The sequence below is a fragment of the Strongylocentrotus purpuratus genome, unplaced genomic scaffold (genome assembly GCF_000002235.5).
Source record: "Strongylocentrotus purpuratus isolate Spur 01 unplaced genomic scaffold, Spur_5.0 spur5_scaffold_21, whole genome shotgun sequence".
Taxonomy (NCBI): Eukaryota; Metazoa; Echinodermata; class Echinoidea; order Camarodonta; family Strongylocentrotidae; genus Strongylocentrotus; species Strongylocentrotus purpuratus.
Window position 1 is genome coordinate 25,346,673 of NW_022145607.1, and position 20,549 is coordinate 25,367,221.

Sequence of the window (20,549 nt, forward strand, 5' to 3'; positions counted from 1 at the left end):
ATAAGATGATTAAAAGACGAGAATTGAAAAGTATTCTTCCATTCTGAAAGGATAAAATTGAAAGGATGAGTATTGAAAATGTGAATTCATACTCCCAACTTTGTAATAGTTTCATTCAAATGTTCCTCATTGCATAATGCTGTGACCTTCAATTTAATTCATGGAGATGCTATTGATAAAAAACCACCCGCAAAAGCAAACACCGGCAGTGCCTTGCTATCGCATGACTGCGATATCATCAGCTTCTGTACAGTATTACATGTTTGGCATCTCATGAATTTACATCAGCATCATGCTAGTCATGCTAGCCCTGCGTAGGATCCGATTAAATCATGTGTTATCACAGAATTAAATCAACCCCTAAACAAAACATCCCCACAAAAACTCACCGCCGTTTTGGCGAAATATATAAAAAAAGGGGACGGTGGCTTCTGACGATGAACTTGAAGCAAGGACTGCATAGCAGCACCATGCAACGATATGGAGCCTTAGGCAATTATTTGTGCTATGCGCATCACCACAGCACGTCGTAATCCCGCTCTTAGTCCCACTGTATTGTTTTTATTGTTTGTGAAATGTTCTTGTCTGTGTAATACGAGTGGGGTGCCAATTATACGGGGGTCTGTCATGTGCGGATTTTGTCGGCTTGGACCTACCGCTGGTGAAGTGTTCTGACAAATGCTCCCGATCGAAGAGGACTTGTTGTGGTTTAATGAGGGGTATGATTGGAATAGTTTAACAGTCAGCTGGTATAAGTTGAAAAAGATAAGGAGGCTAAGTGAGTGATGTATGAACAAAGTGCTTCCTTAATTGGGTTATGCCAATTGCAGTTAGACTAAACAAAAACTATGAATGTTAGGGAGGAGTTCCAATTATTGTAAAGGAATCTACTGGGCGCCATTCAACAATTTTTTTCCCAACAATTTAAACCAATACCCTCTCACAAAGAACTTTGATTATTATTTTCTGCACTGTTGACAACTTGACATGGTAATGTAGGTCATACATGCGTATGTCTGTAGGTTCATAGACAGTAGTCGCTAGTCACATCCTTTGGCGGTTACTGTTCGCTATGGAGCCCTGCGTAAGGAATGTTTTAGACTAAATATAGACAACCATCATGAAAAGTTAAAAACATTTCTGGTTGCTGTGTTTCAGGAAATTTCAGTTGCATTCCTCTGGCCATTAAGTACTCACACTGGTACTCTACAGATTACTCCATGGATTAAAGCCCCCACTGCACTACTTACAGCCACTTGCACCCTCTATATAGCAAACAATCTAATCGGTGACCATTGGTCCCCCATGATCCTCTTTTGCTAATGTTAATTGAGATCTGATTTGATGAGATAACCACCTGTCAGTGACCTTGCAGGGTGGTCTAATCTCTTCTGTACACTAGTACAGATGGGCTTTAAGCAATTGATGCTCCCATTGCAAGGTTATCCTTGAATCTCGGTCTGCCATCGCCCTCTGTTGCTCCACCTGTCAGTGACCTTGCAGGGTGGTCTAATCCCTCATGTACACTAGTACAGATGGGCTTTAAGAAATTGATGCTCCCATTGCAAGGTTATCCCCGAATCTCGATCGGACATCGCCCTCTGTTGCTCTCCTTATCTGTTTGCAGCCGTAATGATTTCAAGGGGTATGGTTGCCGGCTTCCGTTCGGAATTGTCTTTCCGAGGCGTATCGATGCCGTGATGCCGGGCTTTATCACTGACAATTTAATTAAACCTCGCTTCTCTAGCTGGCTGACACGAGACCCGTGACCTGCACCTCCAGTGTATTTGCCATTCCGTTATATCTGTTGCCCATCTCCCAGGCTTGCTGCGTGAGATGGAATGTAATCGCTCGTGTCTGCCAGAGGGGTAGCATGTTCCCCCCAAAGACCTCTGGCTAGCTTCTCCACTACGGTGTAACCGCCAAGGTTTTTCTTTTTTACAGAGAGTTGAGGCACAACTGCTGGTATCACGTGGAGTGTAATCGCTAGTGTATGCCGTAGGGTTGTTGCATGGAAAAGTGCCTGTGAAAGATCTCTGACTAGCTTCTTCTTCTACATTATAATCGCTAAGTCTAGGTTTTTTCCCCCAGAGGATTTATAGGGCTTGCATTGATGGTATGTGCTAGCATAATGGGGGGGGGGGGGGGGGAGGAGGGGCCCAGGGACATGTTTACATTTGCCAATCAGTTAGCCGAAAAGAAGAAAAGAAGAAAAAGAAAAAGGGATCATTACATTTTTTAACTTCGCCAACAAAGGTGACAAGGTTTAAAAAAAACACCATAGCATTTGATGAACATTTCGTTGCCTAAGAACTTGTGAAGGCGCCTTTCAACATTTCAATGTTTCAACATTTCAGGAGGTAAGATGAAAAGAAGGTTGTAAATGGGGTGTCATCATTTCCCCCCAACGAACACCACAGGACCTGACCCAGTAACGAGGGAGAGTCAAACATCCTGAGACAAACCCGATCGTCATCTTCTTCACCGTGTATAGATAGATCCATTAGGAGAAGTCGGTCCTCATTTCCTCCCACCATGCCCAGGGAACGAGGATCGATGGTGGACGTTTTCCTGCTGGGTAAACACGAGATGGATCAAGACTTTGCATTTCAGACGGATCCCAGTGACAAAAGAATCGTTTGGATTTTTTTGTTCTTGTTACAAATATACATGTACATAGAGTACTGTGTGCTCTGTACAGCAATTGATCAAAATTTGGTGCCACATAAATATGTATGTTGACACGTTGATGGCCGAATTCTCTTATTTTCATAGTTTAATTCAGTAGGCAAATTTTGTCATGTGCCAGTAATAACAAGTGGATATAAGCTAATATACTCCTTTATAAAATGAAGATGGGAGAGAGATGGAGAGAGCGAGATGGAGAGAGGGAGAGAGAGAGAGAGAGAGGGGGGGGGGGGTGTGGGTGGGGTAGGGAGAGGAAGAGGAATAATGCGAGAGAAAGCGAGAGAGACAGGCAGGGAATGTAATGAGATGATGTAGAAAGAAGAAACAAATATGAGAGAGAGAGAGAGAGGGAGGAAGGGGAGGGGCATTATAGAGGATGAAGTGAAGATGGAGAGAGATGAGAAGCAAAGGAGCATGAAAGGCATGGTGAAAAGAAAAGACGACCGAGAAGCATTATTGCACCCATTTTCCGTCAGCGGCCGAGACATGATGGATCCAACGATCATAGCCCAGGTGAATTTATGATATCATTTACAAGGATTTCACCTGTCAAGCCACAGCCCTGCTCTAGGTTGGGAATAGATTGCCGGGATTCGGTTTCCATATCTCCTTCCCAAAGCCACGCTATCTGTCGCCCCCGCCAAGCAGCGAGGTGCCACCGTTATGTGACAAGGTACATCATCTTTTGATCCATAATACTGTAAATTATGCAACAAGGGTGGAACAGAAAGAGCATAACCCCCCAGTTCAGACACAGAGAAAAAAAATCAACAACATTATGTACTGTAAGAGAGAGGTCCATTCAGACATGAGATGGAAAACCACTAAAAAATGTTGAAGCAAATGAAATGAGATTTCAGTGGAACTGATAATTCAGAGAGTACCTAGTAGAGTACATAGCGCCTGGTTGTTTACTGTTATACATTCATGTCGCTAATTTTGTGTTCACCCTTTAAAATATTGCTTTTTTTTACACAATTTTGTTTCTGTGGTTTTTGAAGCAGTTTACTGTGTGATGTCTGAATGTGGGCTTAAACTTTCTTTCTTTCTTGTGTGAATGCAGTCTCACAAAATGTTGTGTAACAAAATAAAGCATATTGTGTAATGTTTTATGTTTTTGAGGGTCTATTTTCCATGTTTTCCATTAGAAAATAGAAGAAAAATAGTTTAGTGTTCTAGGAAATACCAAAGAAATAAAGAGAAAATAGCTACCCCCCATTTTTTGGCATGTTAAAATTAGCCTGGGATAGTATAACCTGAGAATTTTGAATGAATTGAAAACTAAATAAGTGTTATGTCAACTATGATTTAACTATTATGGGGCATGACAATCGCGAGATTAGCATTCATTTCATAGACACACTGAAAAGTTCTTATGTTACAGTTCGCCTGCAAGGACACTTGCCCTGAATTTCTGAACAATATACCGTCTACTTCAAGAATGAGATATGTTTCTGTGAAATCCTTTAGATCCTCATCAGCATTATGATGTCAGAACTATTGATCTCTAGGTCAAGTGGAATGATGGATAGGGGTGATGGGGATCAAGTCACAGGGTCAGAGGTCAAGGTCAGGAGGTCACGGGTCGGGATGTCAAGTGTGTCATTTGTTTATATCATCAAGTTCATGATCCATTTTTTTCCACCCAACTTTTTTTCTTCTTTTTCTCTTTTCCTTTCTGGGTGTCTTTCTGTCAGGCTGGATGGCATTTCTGTTTCGAGCTCTCTCTCTTCTTTCTGTCGGTCTCTTTCTTTTATTCTGTGTGAATTTTCATGGCTTAAAATAGCTTTCTTACGTTCAAAGCTTCTCTCATCTCATTGAATCTCTCTCCATTGTATTTCTATGTCTTTCTGCCAGAAAGTTTCTGGCATTTTCCCCCTATCCTTCTGTCTTCCATTTTCTCTTTCTGCCTCTTTCTTTGGTTTCAACTGAAGCTAGCTTTCAGGCATACGTCTGTCTATCTTACACAGTCTCTCCTTCTGTCTTTCATTCTCCCATGCTCTCTGTATCTTTACTGTATGTATTGTTCAAGCTCTCTCTTTATCTCTCTCTCTCTCTCTCTCTCTTTCTCTCTCTCTCTCCCCCTCCATCTTTCTGTCCAGGGTTTTTCCCAAAGGTAGTTCCAATATATTATACATGCACATAACTTTTGTGTGCCACCTTTCCATAATATACATGAATCTGTCTCTCTTCTTCTCCCTCCCAGCTACCAATAATCTCCTGCATGTAGGTTGTATTTCTTGTCAGAATTATGATGACCTCACCTAGAAAAGGGGGAGGGGATAAACATGATCATTTGAAATACAACACACAAGCACAATTCATTGCCATGCCACCAGTGCTCTATATATTGCTTCATAGATTTTCCTGAGGAAATCTACCCTATTTCTGTCACTTCATGATACAGTAATGTGATAATAATAATAATTGCATTTCGCCCCCAATACATGTAGGTTCTTCCAAGGTGAGATAAAATTATATCATCAGCCATTTCACACTAAATAAATAAAAAAACATAATATAAGAAAACACAGCCAGTGAGGGAATGACAAAAAGGATACTACCAGTACACACAATATACAATTACATTTTTGGCAAAAAATACCCATAGTTTATATTCATGTATTGATGGAAGTGTGCACAACATTCATACAGCGAGTAGGACCTAGATGCGGTGAAACAAAAAAGGGTAACTATACAAATATTCACATGATGAAATTTGATTACTAGTATAGTTATAGGGTTCTCACACAAAAAGATGGATAGTTTTGTCAACGATGAAATGCCTTCTAGCATTATGTTGAAGATGATATGAGGAAAATTGTGGTATGCTGTACATTTGTTGTAACAATAGCGACAAAGTATAGCTTTCGTTATCTGAAAAGGGGTATGTCAGTATAGCCAAAGGAATTCCCCTATCCTCCTCATCATCATCATCGCTTTCACCTCCATCGTCTTCATCTCACTACCTTACACTATGACTATACCCCCCTCCCCCTTCTCTCTCCCCCTGCCCTCTCCCCCTGCCCCCTCCCCCTTCTCTCTCCCTGCCCCCCTCCCCCTTCTCTCTCCCTGCCCCCCTCCCCCTTCTCTTCCCCTGCCCTCTCCCCCTACCCCCCTCCCCCTTCTCTCTCCCCCTGCCCTTGTCTCCGAATCTTGCGTGAGCGGGATCCCTCGTATCTTCCAGGGACCCGTTTCACAAAGCCCCTTTTCAATGACATGACTAAAATCAGTGACAAATCTGCTGATAACCAATCAGGAGCAAGGATTTCAGTAGCTTATAACTAGTACAACTGTCCTTTGTCACTGATGACAAGTTTTGTGGAAACACCCCCAGATCTCACGAAAACGTGAAAAGCCTGGAGGGGTGAGTCATCTCGAGGGGGCCAAAACAGAAAATTTCGTCCAAACAGGCGATAGCACGCTGTCACCTGTGTTTCCTGACTTCAGATGTAGCAATCCATTTATCAGGAGGGCCTTTACTGTCGCGTAGCATTGTGTGACAGTCAGACACCAGAGTGGCGCTTGCTGGTACTACACATCTGTGGACGTTGTGGCATATGCTGTAGGATGATAACCATAAAATAAATTTTATTTGTCTGCGGTTTTTGGCAGATCATGCATGAAGTGTATCACCTATGGATACAGTTTTTAATTAGAGCAGTAATAAAAGTGGTGTTCATCGCGAAAGGCTGTTCTGGGAATCGAAGAATGAACAAGCACACCTGTCACAAAATACATGTATGTTTTATGCATTCAACAATCGTTAAACAAAGATGGTCAATATTTATTTCATTATAGCCTAATATTATGTAGTGTAGCTTATATTTACAGTGATTTAGTGAATAGATTAAGAATATTTCATCTGCGATATTAGCTTGTTTCCTCTAGTGTATAGTAGTGCAAGTGATGTTAGATCTGCTTCAATACCATTTCCCACACCTCCCAAAAAATAAACAGGAGAAAAGATACAGTTCTTAGGAATTTATGTAAATAAAATACCAGATCATTTTCATTAATTTCGAGCGTATTAAAACTTGAATTCACATATAAGTGAAATAGGCCATTATGGGAAATGAAAAATCTGCGCGTATCATCAATATCTAATAGCCAATCCTGTATGCAGGCCTACATGTACTGAGCAAGTGTAAACAAGTAAAACCAGTAAGCATTAAAGAGCTTGTGCGTCCCTGCTTTTCCACAATAAACTCCATGCCGGCGCTACCGAACCGCGGGTAGGACCACATCTTCTAACCCTCGACAGGATCACCTGCGACATCGGTATCACCTGCATCTCTATGAGTCGGACTTAAGCAAGGCCGGGCGGCGTATTTGTAGAGCATCGCCTTTCAGCCCCCTGTCCCCTCATAATTTGATTGTCTACTTCCCCGGTTGAATACCAAATAGGGTCTTTCCCCGCCAGCCAACCCCCATCCAGATACAGGGGGGATTCGATGCGAAGTTGGGTCGCCGTTGGGCTTTCTTGGTTGTCAAATTGTTTTTGTATCTGTCTGTGTTTCTTGAGGCAAACTTGTGATATGCTAGAAAATATTGACCCTGTACCTGCTTCTGAGAAATGATTTTTGAGTTTTTGTAATAATGAAGAAGACAAAGTTTTCACCTATTTATGCCATGCAAATTAATTTTAACTAAATATTCATGTCAGACTTTCAGTTGTAATATGGAAATGGAAGTTGCCCCCATCCCACCAAATCTTTTCTTTTGTTTGTATTGAAATGTATTTTGATCACTGTCTTGATGCCGTATTTTGAACTCCATTATGAATTTAATGCACATATTCTTTAGCTCTTGATAAGCATAGAAAAATATGTTGATTTACTGTTTGTCAGGACAATGTATTCCCATACATATGAATATTAGTTCCTTGTAATATCCCTGAACTGGGCATTGTGGCGTGTCGGTACCCAGATGTAAATAATCATATCTGATTGATACACACCTGTAAATAAAAACCCAATTACACACACAAGTATTTATATTGTTATCCTTTGCTGGTCAAACTACATGCGTACCCCCCACAGGGATTCATAGTTGCTACAAGTACAAGTACATTCAACATTTCAGAATTAATGAAAGGCATTGTATCTAGACATCTAGTTTCTTTGCCAGAACTCTGATCATAAGTGCCATGTTTATTAATTAGGATAGGTCCAGCTAGTATTGACCAAGCATACCATATCCAAACATGTGGGACTGAATAATGATATTGAGAAGTCAGACAAAAGATCATCATAGCTCCAGCAGCAGTGGTCAAACATATGCAAGCACTTCCACTTTCATTTCGTGTAATATTTGTTTATAATTTCCTGTGATCCCGAAGAGGGGGCTCTCCTCTCCTTTTTGCGAAGGTCAGGTGCCGCAGAGCGGGCAACGAAAATTAGAATTCAAGTGGACACATCGCACGCCATTCGGGGGAGCACTTAGGCTAAAAAATATGCATGCGGATGGTAAAGCGAACACAAATAGTGCTTGAAATTTGCATGCGTCCCGTGCAACACGACCCCCTCGCAACGCCTCCTCCCCGACTACCCGTATTCTTCTATTCGTCTGCTCCTTCGTCTTGAACATCGTCGTCCAACGTCAATGTCACGGCCACAGCCCAAATGGAGAGATTTGGGGTAGTGTTACCGCACTTTCCCTGCGATTTAGCAATTCTGAATGATCACGGTGCATACGTGAGATGGCTTCTTGCGCCTCTGTCTGCGCTAAGCCCTCTCCCCCTTCCCTCAGCTTCGAGTCTGCGACACCCTCCCCTTATTAAAAGTGGTGTTCCCTTACCTTACACCCGATCATATAACCACCCAATCATTCTTGTTGCGTGTTACTAGGTTAGGATTACATACGCCGACCAAGTGGTCTCTTTGTAGCAAAGTTATTGTAATATGTGATTCTCATTTTCACCCAGTTTCATCATTTTGTGTCCTTCTTACCCCAAAACTAATTCAGTTGTTACCATATCTACTTCATTCTATATTTTCCTGCCTTTTCCGATGCTTTTTCACTCATTGGTTCACTTCGTCTTTGTCCTACCTTCGATCATCGTGACACGTTTTATGTGTACATTATAGCCCTTGGGGAGAGACAGATCTATTTTCAAGAATTCTTTTGTTCACTGGAGATCACTTGAGGCTGATAAAATGAAACCAAGGAGATGGATTGGTGGAGGAGGATGGGGAAGGAGGAGGAGGAGGAAGAGGAAGAAGAAGAGGCGGAGGGGGGGGGGGGGGGGGGGGGGGTAGGCTTAGGATCAGGATTAGGGTTAGGGCCAGGTACAGGTGAGGTTGCAGCTGGAATTGGCTAATATTGGAAAATAATGTAGCAATCGTTACCGAAGCATGCGTAATACATGTAAAATTGAACAGACTTGTTTGATATTAAAACTTCAAACTTCAAAGTATGACACTCTGCTGTCATTTAAGGTACAATGTGCAATGTATTAATATTGATTTACAAAACTGATCACTACCATGAATGAATTTCCCTTTGAAATTATAATATATACATTGTTATCTGATTCCCATTCGATGTGTTTGAAGGTTAGGAAGTGTGTTTGATACTAGATTATAAATAGAGATCCTGAATGAGGAGCAAACAAACTAATTAAGACAGTGGCGCCAACTAAATATTTATCAGAAGTGTAAACTCCAGAGCAAATATTGAATTACCCCATTGTATTATTCATAATACTTTTAAGTTTGTAAATTAGATAGGTAAAATCAGACCCTAGCTGTCTCAACATTTTTGACTTGTATGCAGGGCTTATTAAATGTTTAAACAGGTCCCTGGGATACAGGGGCACCAAAACAGTCTGGACCACCACCCCCCACAAAAAAAACAGTATTGGGCTCATGCATTCAAATTCTACAGATCTTTTGAGCTTTGTCATATGCATTCATACGCTGTAAATGTAATTATTTTGTATGTATTTATATATTTATATACATGTATGCACTTTCAAATGTCCAAAAACAACTTTTATGTATTTTTTACTTGACAATAAATTATCTTGAATCTTGAAAGACCCCCCCCCCCCCAAAAAAAAAGTCCCCAAAAATCGCAAAAAAAAAAATCAAAAAAAAAAAAATCAATATTTATCTTTGTGATTTGTTCTTTTTTAATCACACATAACACGCATTCACATATCTGGGTACTTTGCTTTGCAGGCGAAAGAAAAATTTGCAAGTATTATTTCTCCTCGTAGCTAGGCCCCCGATCTACTTTGTGAAGTTGATCACTTCTCACCCTCTTCGTCAAAGATGCAGTGCCATGTTGGGATACCGATCTAGTTTATGAAAATAACAAACATTTATTATTGATGCTCTATTGGAGGACTCTCTCTTTTCCTTTTCCATGGGAATGTGCTTTAAAGGTAAAGACCAGTATTGGAAATACCCCAATTTAAAAAAATGAAATGGAAGCTCTCATTACCAATCATGTGAAAGAATATGTTGTGACTAATACATGATGATACAAAATTTGCCGGGAAACCGCCTACTAATTCATATATTTGTTAAATTTGTTTCTCTCATGGTCTGTGAGAGATATAGGGTAGTCCCATATACACCTTTCTGTGTATAGTGCTTGTAACTTAACGAGGAATGGGCCAAATTTCTTATAATTTTGATGATTCCAGAACCTTGCAGATGCTAGATGCTAGATGATCAACCTTTTCTGATCGATTCCACAACGTTTCTTTCACAATGCAATCGCATGACCATAACTGGTCTTTACCTTTAAACATACATAGTAGAGGTGTTGTAGTCGAGTGGTTTAAGCACTTGACTTGAAATGCAAAGATCATGGGTTCCGTCCCCATCACAGCCCTTATGAGAGAGAGAGAGAGAGAGAGAGAGAGAGAGAGAGAGAGAGAGAAAGAGAGAGAGAGAAAGAAGAGCAAAGGAAATATTGAGACTGGATGCCTCTCTAGAAAATAAACCTTTGAAAAAAATACCAGTGAATTTTGAGATAGAGAAGTCAGTGAACAATTTTGAAACGCACCATCTCATTCTTGGCCAATCGTTAAGAATGTCAAGTACATATCGCCTTCCTCGAATGAAACTGCCAAGCGCGTTCTACTTCCTGCACTAAATGCATGAAACACTCTGGCTTTGTAGAATATATACCTCTGAAATATTAATGTAGGCAGTAGCAACTAGCAAGTGACGCTCTTTGAAATTTACCTTCTTGGCAGGAAGTTGTTGATGTAGTTGTGCCCTTATTTGTTGTTTTCTTTGCGACGACAAGTATTTTGTTTTGCTTTCCTTGGATATGGTATTGTTTATATGTAAATAAAATATATGATGCATTGTGTGTAGATTAGTAGTACTTTACAAATATGGGAGAAAGGTAGATGGACAGATGGGTGGATAGATTACATCAGTAGATAGATAGAGACAGAGAGAGAGAGAGAGAGAGAGAGGGAGGGAGAGAGAGAGGGAGAGAGAGAGAGAGAGAGAGAGAGAGAGAGGGGGGGGGGGGGGGGGGAGGAGAGATGTTTCAGGAATAACAATGAAATATATGAACTAAATTTATATTTTTAGACAATCTCTCTAATTAGAATCCCCAAAACTTTTATTTTCCAGGAATTAATTAAAAAATCAGTCACCCTGCAAAACTGACTCCGTTCCACCTCTTAACCAATCAATATTTGGCCTTACAGGGTAATGTAAATTTTTGTTTGGTTTGTTGTTGGTCTGGTGTCAGTCTTGTTTGTGTGACTGAATTACTGAGATATGAATAGAGTGGAGAAGTGTGACGTCATCAAAAATCTATTTTTAGAATTTCTCAATTTTTTCTTCATATTCCGAAAGAACACCAAAAATAATGTCAAAATGTCGAAAACCAATTGAATATGTTAAGTATTGCCTGAGATATGACCATCTGAATGAATATATGTCCTATGGGAGCTCAGTGTTATATGCTCTGGCTCCTAACCATTAGGAGCCAGAGCATATAACACTGAGTTCCTATGGGGAGTATATTTATTCAGATGGTCATATCTCGGCCGATATTTAACATATTCAATTGATTTTCGACATTTGGACATTATTTTTGATGTTCTTTCGGAATATGAAGAAAAAAATTGAGAAATTCTAAAAATTAATTTTTATGACGTCACAGCTTCGGTACTCAATACCAGATACTTTTAAAGGTAATACAAAGTTTTGGGAAATTTTGAAAATTGGGTGGATAGTGAATCTTTACAATTTTGATATATTTGGATGCCCATGTGGATGTATTATAATCACTGAAAAAATTAACCCCTAAAACACTTCTGTTTTCGAGAAGAATTGAATATAAAAATTTACCGGTGCTCCCGGTAAATTTTGATAAATTTCAAATAGCGCCTACGGCCGTAAAATGGTAGCTGCGACCATGAAAATCTCAGAATATGTAGTTGTGATATATAATTTCCAAACGGGAATAGCTATCGGTCGATTTTAGTCAAGAAACATTGTTTCATAGCTAATTTAATATCTTGACCTTGAGAGGGAGCTATACAACATACAGAGTTTATTATTTATAATTTCATAACTTTAGACTCCATTTCAACCGGGACAACGATCAATGAGTATTGTAGGAACGCATATGCTTCCAATATGTTAATTTGAACCAAATTCATGACCCCATACCAAAACTTTGTAATACCTTTAAGCGACATTATGTACTGCAAGACACCAACTGAAAGACACCAACTGAAAAGAAAGAAAGAAACAAACAAACATATAATCTCTGCTGAGACCCAAAAGACTATTTATTCAAAACATGTTCTCTAACCATGTTCTCTAGCTCATAAGTGTACTGTGTATTGTAGTTAATTCCCTTCTTGCTCCTAACAGACAGTGATATCATCTGTTCATTGCCAGAAGGGCATTAACTCGGTGTTAAATTATATATGAGTTAATGCCCTTGTGGCCAACGGTAGGTACAGCTCACCCCTCCTTTTCTCCAAAGAGCCCCTGATCCCATGGCTACTCCGTACCACTGTATAGCCTCTGTAACTCAAGAAACCCACCAAGTGCCATGGAATGCTAAGATGTTTCAATAGAAAGTAAGGGACCTGTCTCGAGGATTAAAGGCTGTCTCCAATTCTGGTGAGAAAAAAAAAAAAAAAAACAGAGATTAAAAACTGGCTGTAGTCATACAGTCAAATGAAATCTTAAAAGGAATGTACTAAATGTTTAAGAACGGCTTTATAAATACTTGTTTTTCTTCTTCAAATGAGAGTGGTAAAAGTTATATTTAGGAAAGCCAGGTTGTAAATGAAAGTAAGACATGGATGCCTGCGTTTGTTTGTAGGACAACGGTACATAATCTTGTCCTACGTAGTCCCACGTATTTATGACTGCGTTGGTGCACTACAGTGGACTGCAAATCTCAATAACATCTTCCTGATTTTAAACACATTCTTTTGATAATTCAGACCATTCATTCCAATATAAATGAGAATTTGTACGTGCTTCACCATCCTTCTATTGAATAAAATGATTTTGTCTTCTCATAAAGGAGCCAAATTGTTTTAAGAAGTAGGATAACACTTGGGCTCCCCACTACCTGTTTGTCAAATTTGTCCAGACCAATAGAGTATTTTTGCACTTATGGGTCCCCTCTTTATATTTCAACATTTTAGTGCCCCAGATTGTAAATTTTGCGGCCCAAGGAATCCTTTACATGTTGAGTCTTCTCTAATCCCTTTAATTCCTTTGAGCTGCTTTCGCTCTCTATTTACATTGTAAATATACATTGTCTGGAATGCTAGTGTACATATCTCAACACTTATCTTTGCATTTCTCAAAACATCTTGTACATGTCTTCTCACAAATCATTTCAGATTATTCACTAGTTAGTCATCATTGGTTACTATGCACTGTTTATTTTGGATGTTATGCTGAAATGATTATATGATTTTTTTTTCTTTTCTGTGCAGCATCCATCGTCAGGGTTTGGAAAATAAAAAAAATCCAGATTCATTCTGAAGTCAACAACTAAAGAAATAATTCCTGGTTCAATTTCATTGCATCTTGAGAGTTTGAAGAAAAAGTTGATGTATCTGATATCTCAATCAGGATATCATTGCTGATTGAATGAAATCAAACCTGAATGGGTAAATCTGTCTTACAAATAGTGATACCTTTGAAACAACTTTACAAATAAATTGTCAAATCACAAAACATTCCATTAGCCTCGCATGCCCGTCAAACGTTGAAGAGGTCGCAGGTCAGTGGTGTTCATTGCATATCTGCAATATCATGTGTTTATCTCCATATTTCTAGAGTGCCAAGGTTGTTTTTATCCCAACATTCAGACATTGTGTCAGTGATCCTTACATTATTGTAACACTTAACTCTACTCACCTTTTAGACTCCGCACGATTACCGAACAAGTGCTATTCCACTGTTCCCTTTTCAAGAGTGCAGAAAAAGAGACCACAACGGAACGTGGTTGAGCAGGGGAGAATGTCTATTTTTCTTGCTGAATAGGTGATCGATGAATGGGAAAATTTGATTTCTTTCCCTTAGAATCGAGGCAGAAAATCGTTTTCTTTTCTGCTCAATGCATTCCCTTGTTGATGACAGGGCAAGCGTGGGAAATCATAAAGTATACCCCTGCAAAGTGTGTTTTGGGGTTGATTCTGCATTTAAAATCAACCGACTGTGAATGTTTCCAAAAGAGTCTTTTGACGGTTTATTCTTGACGGAAGAATGCCAGGCTTTTTGAGGGCTTTGAACTTTAGGCCATGGAATTTGTCATTCATAGATTTATGATGAGAGATGAAGAGGAGGAAATAATCTGCAAAGTTCTGAGGATTATTCAAAAAAGATATATAATGGATGCATCTAATAGTTATTTCAAGCAGTGTAATCTTCATTCAGTGGATATCTTTTGGCGATTTTGTACAGGATAGTAAGATTAGACCTCAAGGGCAAAATCAAAATTTTGTTTTCATTTTCTAGAGCTGTATTGCTATCCCTCGATCTGCTCTGTTGCAATTTTTTGCTGACTTGAAGTTTCACAGAATGACAGATCTAATGGAGCCTCTGCATTTATCATCTAAAAGACACAAACAAATAGTTTTTTTCTTCTGACCACAATACACCAGTTAAAAAGCATATTGTCCACAAGAAGGCCTTTAAACATGTACATGTATGTATGTCAGACTGTAGCTGTTGTGGCCTACTTGCAGGCAGCTGAAGATATACCGGTAGTCAAATTAATGAATTAATGAATATTTGCCTTGATGCCTGAGCGATACACTATTGCCTTCACCTATTGCAAGTAATAATATTTCAGGAGTCAAAATGCATGTTTGTGCACAGCAATTGTTGCTACATGTATGTGTGAACAGCCTCTGGCAAGCTTTAGGTTTCTTTAGTAACCAAGTAACCAACATTAATTTGATTTCAGAACTGGTCTATTTCTGTTAGGATCTTTTTATAGTAGGAGCTCAATCATCAGTTGCTTTGGACAAGCTCACTATATGTGCTGACATAGCAACGGTTGATAGATTTTCAATGTTTTTATTGAGACCATAAATATGCAAATTTGATTTTCATAGTGGATTAAGCTGTCTGAATTAGCTGAATAAAACTTGTAAAAGTCTGCATTTTGCAGAAATGAAGCAGTTTTAATGCATTATGAAAATAGTCGATGTCAGGAATTACAAATCAAAGTAGCATGAATAAACGGTGTACATCGTAAGCTTCAGAAAGGCTCAGTTATAATCTTTACTATTTCTTTTATGTGAGCTCATATACATTGTATTTTATAATGGGATAAACGAGGGAATTGAAGAGAGAAAAAGAGAGTGAAAGAGACAAGCAAAGGAAAAAAAGATGGCTGAAGAGTGGAAGCGACTTTTTGATTTGAAAGAGTGTGTCCCATCAGTGCAAAATCTGTTTTCAAGATGGTTTAAATACATTACACAAAAAAACGAATCCCAGAGATAACTTTCCCATCAGCAACTATAAGTCTGCTTTCTGAACCAGATCCTTAATGAGTTAACGAGGTGGGCAAATTGGCAAAGAATGAAATCTACACGCTATTTCATTAAGCGACATCAACGAATAATCTGCATGCCCGCGACGTCAATTACCTCAAAGGGATGCCGATGGAGGCTATTGCGATGTCTGCGTAACTTTCGAGGTACGGGACGGCAGCACGTGGGAATGTTATTAGCGAGGAGATATTGCAGTGTTAACCGGATAAACAGAGTGGGCTGCTGGTTTTTTGTTTTGTTAGTGAAACAGGATTACATCCAATACACGCAGTCCTCCTGTAAGAGTAATAAACAATTCTGGCATGAGCATGTTGTTGACGAGTTGCTGGAAGATTAGGTTGCCAGAGATTTTTAATTACCCTGTTGAAAGACGTTTAATCCCCACAGAATTATGAAAAGCAAAATTATATTTTCCATGTCACCATCGGCCATCATTTTCAATATTCCAACCTGTTTTTTTTTGCACCACAATGTCTTTTTAACGATTATTATTATACCAATCTTCTGTTGTGCTGCATTTTAATCGGAGAACATATTTTGAATTTACTTGTATGCCCTATAAAGTCTAACCGTTTAGCAGCTGTTTGCTAGTTTGAAACAGGTGTTAAATCCTAATGTCTATTATAGAGGTTGAAGGGCATTAACGCTTTGTAAAATGTATAAGTTAATAATGCCTTTCTGTCTCCAAGCCCATGATACAGATTACAACTGATTTTCTGGGTCTGAATACGTGAACCCCCTGCTACATCTTTTTTGATAGGTGCCCATTTGTTCCAGGCACTTGCTATGATTGGACCCTGATGTTGAAAAAAATATTCATTGTTGGTGTCGCGATATCGATCTTCGAAGAAAATCAGTGTTGAATCCAATAACTTTTCTGCATAAACTACAGGTGACTTATCAAGAAATGATTTGACAGCTATCGTTATTGGTCGAATGGAGCTGGAACTTCTACTACCAACTCACCGGTAATGTTGTTACCTTCACCAAAGTTCTGTATATGGGCGAAAGACTCAGGAGTGAAATGTAATTTATTTTGTTAATTGTTTTCTTTTTGACATCACACCTCTGAGGGTAGGAAGTTAACTGAAAAGGCTGATGTTATGAAACGGCTGCCTCTGTTATGGTATTGTGAGGAATGATATATGTACTCTATATCTTTCTTTATTGGTCCCTGGCTAAAGTAAAGAAACCCCTTAATGACTGATTTGCTAAATTGTGAATTACAGTGGGATGGAGAGAATTGTGATTAAGAATCTCAACTTGTGTTGTAGTCGCATCGCATTGGCAAATTGTCCAATAAGAATAATTGGATATTTTCAAAAGAGCAGTCCTTCTGTTTTGAGCAAGAAGGGCATTGACTCGTATCATTTTACTTGACACCCTTCTGGTTGTTATCAGTCAACTCATCAGATTAGACTACTGTACATCAGTAAAATACAGATGCAATTCATGTACGAGACTTAAGTTGCCCTTGAAAATCTTTAAACAAAAGAAGCTTGCATGAGGTTTGTCTGGCCCAGCAGCAGTTGCCAACAATACATACTAAATTCTGATCAAAACTTTGGAAAGAAGATGCAACATTTAATTTGAATGCAGTACATGCATGTAAATGATGAACTATACAGTGTAGGTCAAATCTAGCACAAAAAAAGCTGACATGCAAAAATTGTCTTACTTTCCTCTTCTTTCGATTTATAGAAACTGCTTTTGGAATTGGAACGGCATTCAAATTCTTACATTTCAATCAATTTCTGAAACACCAGCACTCGTGTCGAAAGACACATCTCAGCACGATTCAAATTTGACCTGACAAAATGATGTGGAGATAGATCCATATTTGGTATTGGCTGGGGCGGGTTGGGCGGGATACCCTAATTGAAAGAGACCTCCACCCCTGATCCGGTAGTTTGCACCTCTGTCCGGTAGCTTGCCCCCCTTCCTCCCCACCAGGGGTGCAAAATATAGAAGTGTGCTCTCTATTGGCTCCTCACTGTGCAGGCACACTTTATCCTTGGCCCTCTCATCATTTCGTTCTACAAATTTATTGTAAAGAGTATTAAAGATATGCTTGTAAAGTATTTGGAAGGCTTTTCATTGTTGATGCCCTGTTTGACATGTTCTTTTCTTAGGATGTTATTAAGAGAGTGGAAAGTCTGAAAAAAAACATTCTGTAACATAATAAATGTAATAAATTAAACTCTTAGAACATTTTGGGTAGCTTGTTCATGTATCTACACGTACTTGGAAAAATGAATATGAAAAGGAATTTGCAATTTCCCTTATGTAGCTCAGTCAATTTAGAGATAAAAGTTTCACACTTATAAATCAGGTTCTAAGTGATAATAGTCCAAATCACATTTGTTCTGCTTTTTATTGTATTTTTATATCATATGGAGACATACAATTAACAACTGCATAATTCATGCCCATACCAAGTTTTGTAATTTCTTAAGTACATGCATGTGTACAGAATGTGAAAAACTCATTTTACCCTGAGTTATGTTTCTTTAGAATATGACATATCAAAGCTTACATCGATAACAACAAAGCTGAAAGGTCCTAATTCAACCAGTCTACCTTTTATTCTTGAGTTACGAAAAAAAAACACACACACACGCACAAACAAAAATTTACAAGGGGGTATGACTAATTTAGTTGTTTATTGTACACGTAGGACCAATCTCATTTTCTAAAATGCAATTCAGAGTTACATGTTCATGTAAATTACCCTCATCTTCTTTGTGTCTCTCAATAACTGGGATTTGAGATGAGAGCATCTGCATGTACATTTTCATTGTCTGCATTCTTGCACAGGACAAAAGCAGTGGTATTTACCAATTTATTCTGCTGCAATCCTCACTGTCATTACTCCACGCTTCTCAGGGTCGAAACACTGTCAATGTACTTCGCCACATCATGCCATTGATTTTCACGCATTATGCCTTTGCACAACGGCGAACAATCGTCTATGAATGGGGAATCATGCGCCCGGACACCTCCACGCTCCATCCATGATTCACGCTCAGATTAGTCTCTGGTCCAGTCGGATGTGATTAAATTTATAACACGGAAAATTCAGTGATACGTTTAAGATGAAAGTAGAAGAGATTTGATCACACCTGTTAAGTATCTAAATAAACAACTTATTTTTCAATTTTCAATTTATATACGGTACACTTTTTTCTCTCATTGTACTTTACTTGGATCTGTTTTTGTTACCTCTGTAATTTGTATATGTTTTATAAATATGTCAATTCAGTAACAATTCAACTGTAAAGGTTGCGAATGAAATAAATCTTGAATCTTTAACCTATCTCACATTCTATGAATTTAAAAAGTCTCATTGAGCATAAAAGGCCTTTGAAAATGCCAAACTAACATTTACCAGTATGTTTATTGCTACTCCAATCATGGAAAACCAGTTTTTTATATGAATTATGAAAGAATGTTGAAGAAAATATTCAGTTAGGAGCAAAGCATGTATATGACTTAACACCGTTCTGACTTTCATGAGATACATGTAGTTGAAATATTACAATATCTGTTTAGTTGCATTGAGCGGTTTGTAATGTATTCACGGTATGATACGTTTACAAAATATACTTTAAGTTTTGAAGAAGTAATGACACATGTTAAAAAAAGTTATGGGAGGCACAGTCTTCTCCTTGAATGAAGGTTGTTTTAAGACAAGACTGAAGATCAAGACCCCTATTTTTATTCAATGCTGAGAATTTTCTAGTTTCACTATTACATGTATTTCTTCAACTTTCTTTGCACTTCAGCCTTTTTGACATTTTATTTTCAAAGAAACCCCCTCCCCGGATTACTGAATGATGCTAGCACTTTAATATACATGTATCCTGCTTGTATTCACCTTTACGTATACTAATAAGTACATGACAGCGCAACTTTGCCATTATGCGTTTTGGATGGGCGCCTTGGTCTCTAAACATATAGGGGTTTGATCCTTGACAGGAGACCAGCCGTTTTGTAGGACCCCCATCATCATGATATCATACTCCTGACCAAACACAGGTGTGCGGACCGAGACTCATTGCGAGGGTGCGATAAATGCGCGGGTATCGTCGATCAATACCCCCCAACGCATCTGCGTGATCTTGTCTTTGTCACAGGATCGCGATATGTGGAGAAATGTGATGCTGGATGCATCGGCGCATCGGCCTCAATCGATGGCCCTGATTTTGCCCCATTTCTTGGTCTTGATCTATCCACATGTACAGTACAGTACATGATCTTTGTTTTATTGTCTCTACATTGCTAGCCTACCATCAAGGATGAACCATTGTTTCTGTGTGAAAGAAGTTTATAGCTACATGCAAGTTAAGAATGTTTAGGATAAAAATTCCCACTCTGTGAAATCCCCACTGACTGTGAGATGAGATGCTGAGAAGCATATGCTATACATTTTATGATGCTAATAATAATGATAGCAACATTTGCATGTATATATAGCACACATACATGTATCTGTCCAAGGGGAGGTGCTCGAGGCATCTACAAAGTACCAATACTACCCTGGCTTTAGCTCTCCTGCCCTATAAGGCGCTGAATGCATTCAAGGAATAACTTCCTACCAGCTACCCATTGGTTTACCACACCTGGTTGGAGAGTGGTAAATGTAGATTAATGTCTTGCAAAAGGACATTAGTGCTGTGTGGTGGGACCTAAACCCCAGACCATGTGATCCACAGTACTGTGACCTACCCACTAAACCACTGCACCATTTTAAGACTCAATTGAATGAGTTTAAATATTTTTTTTGGTAAAGAAGGTGACAATATTTCTTAGGCCTGGAATCTAGGCTAATGTGTCCCTTCAT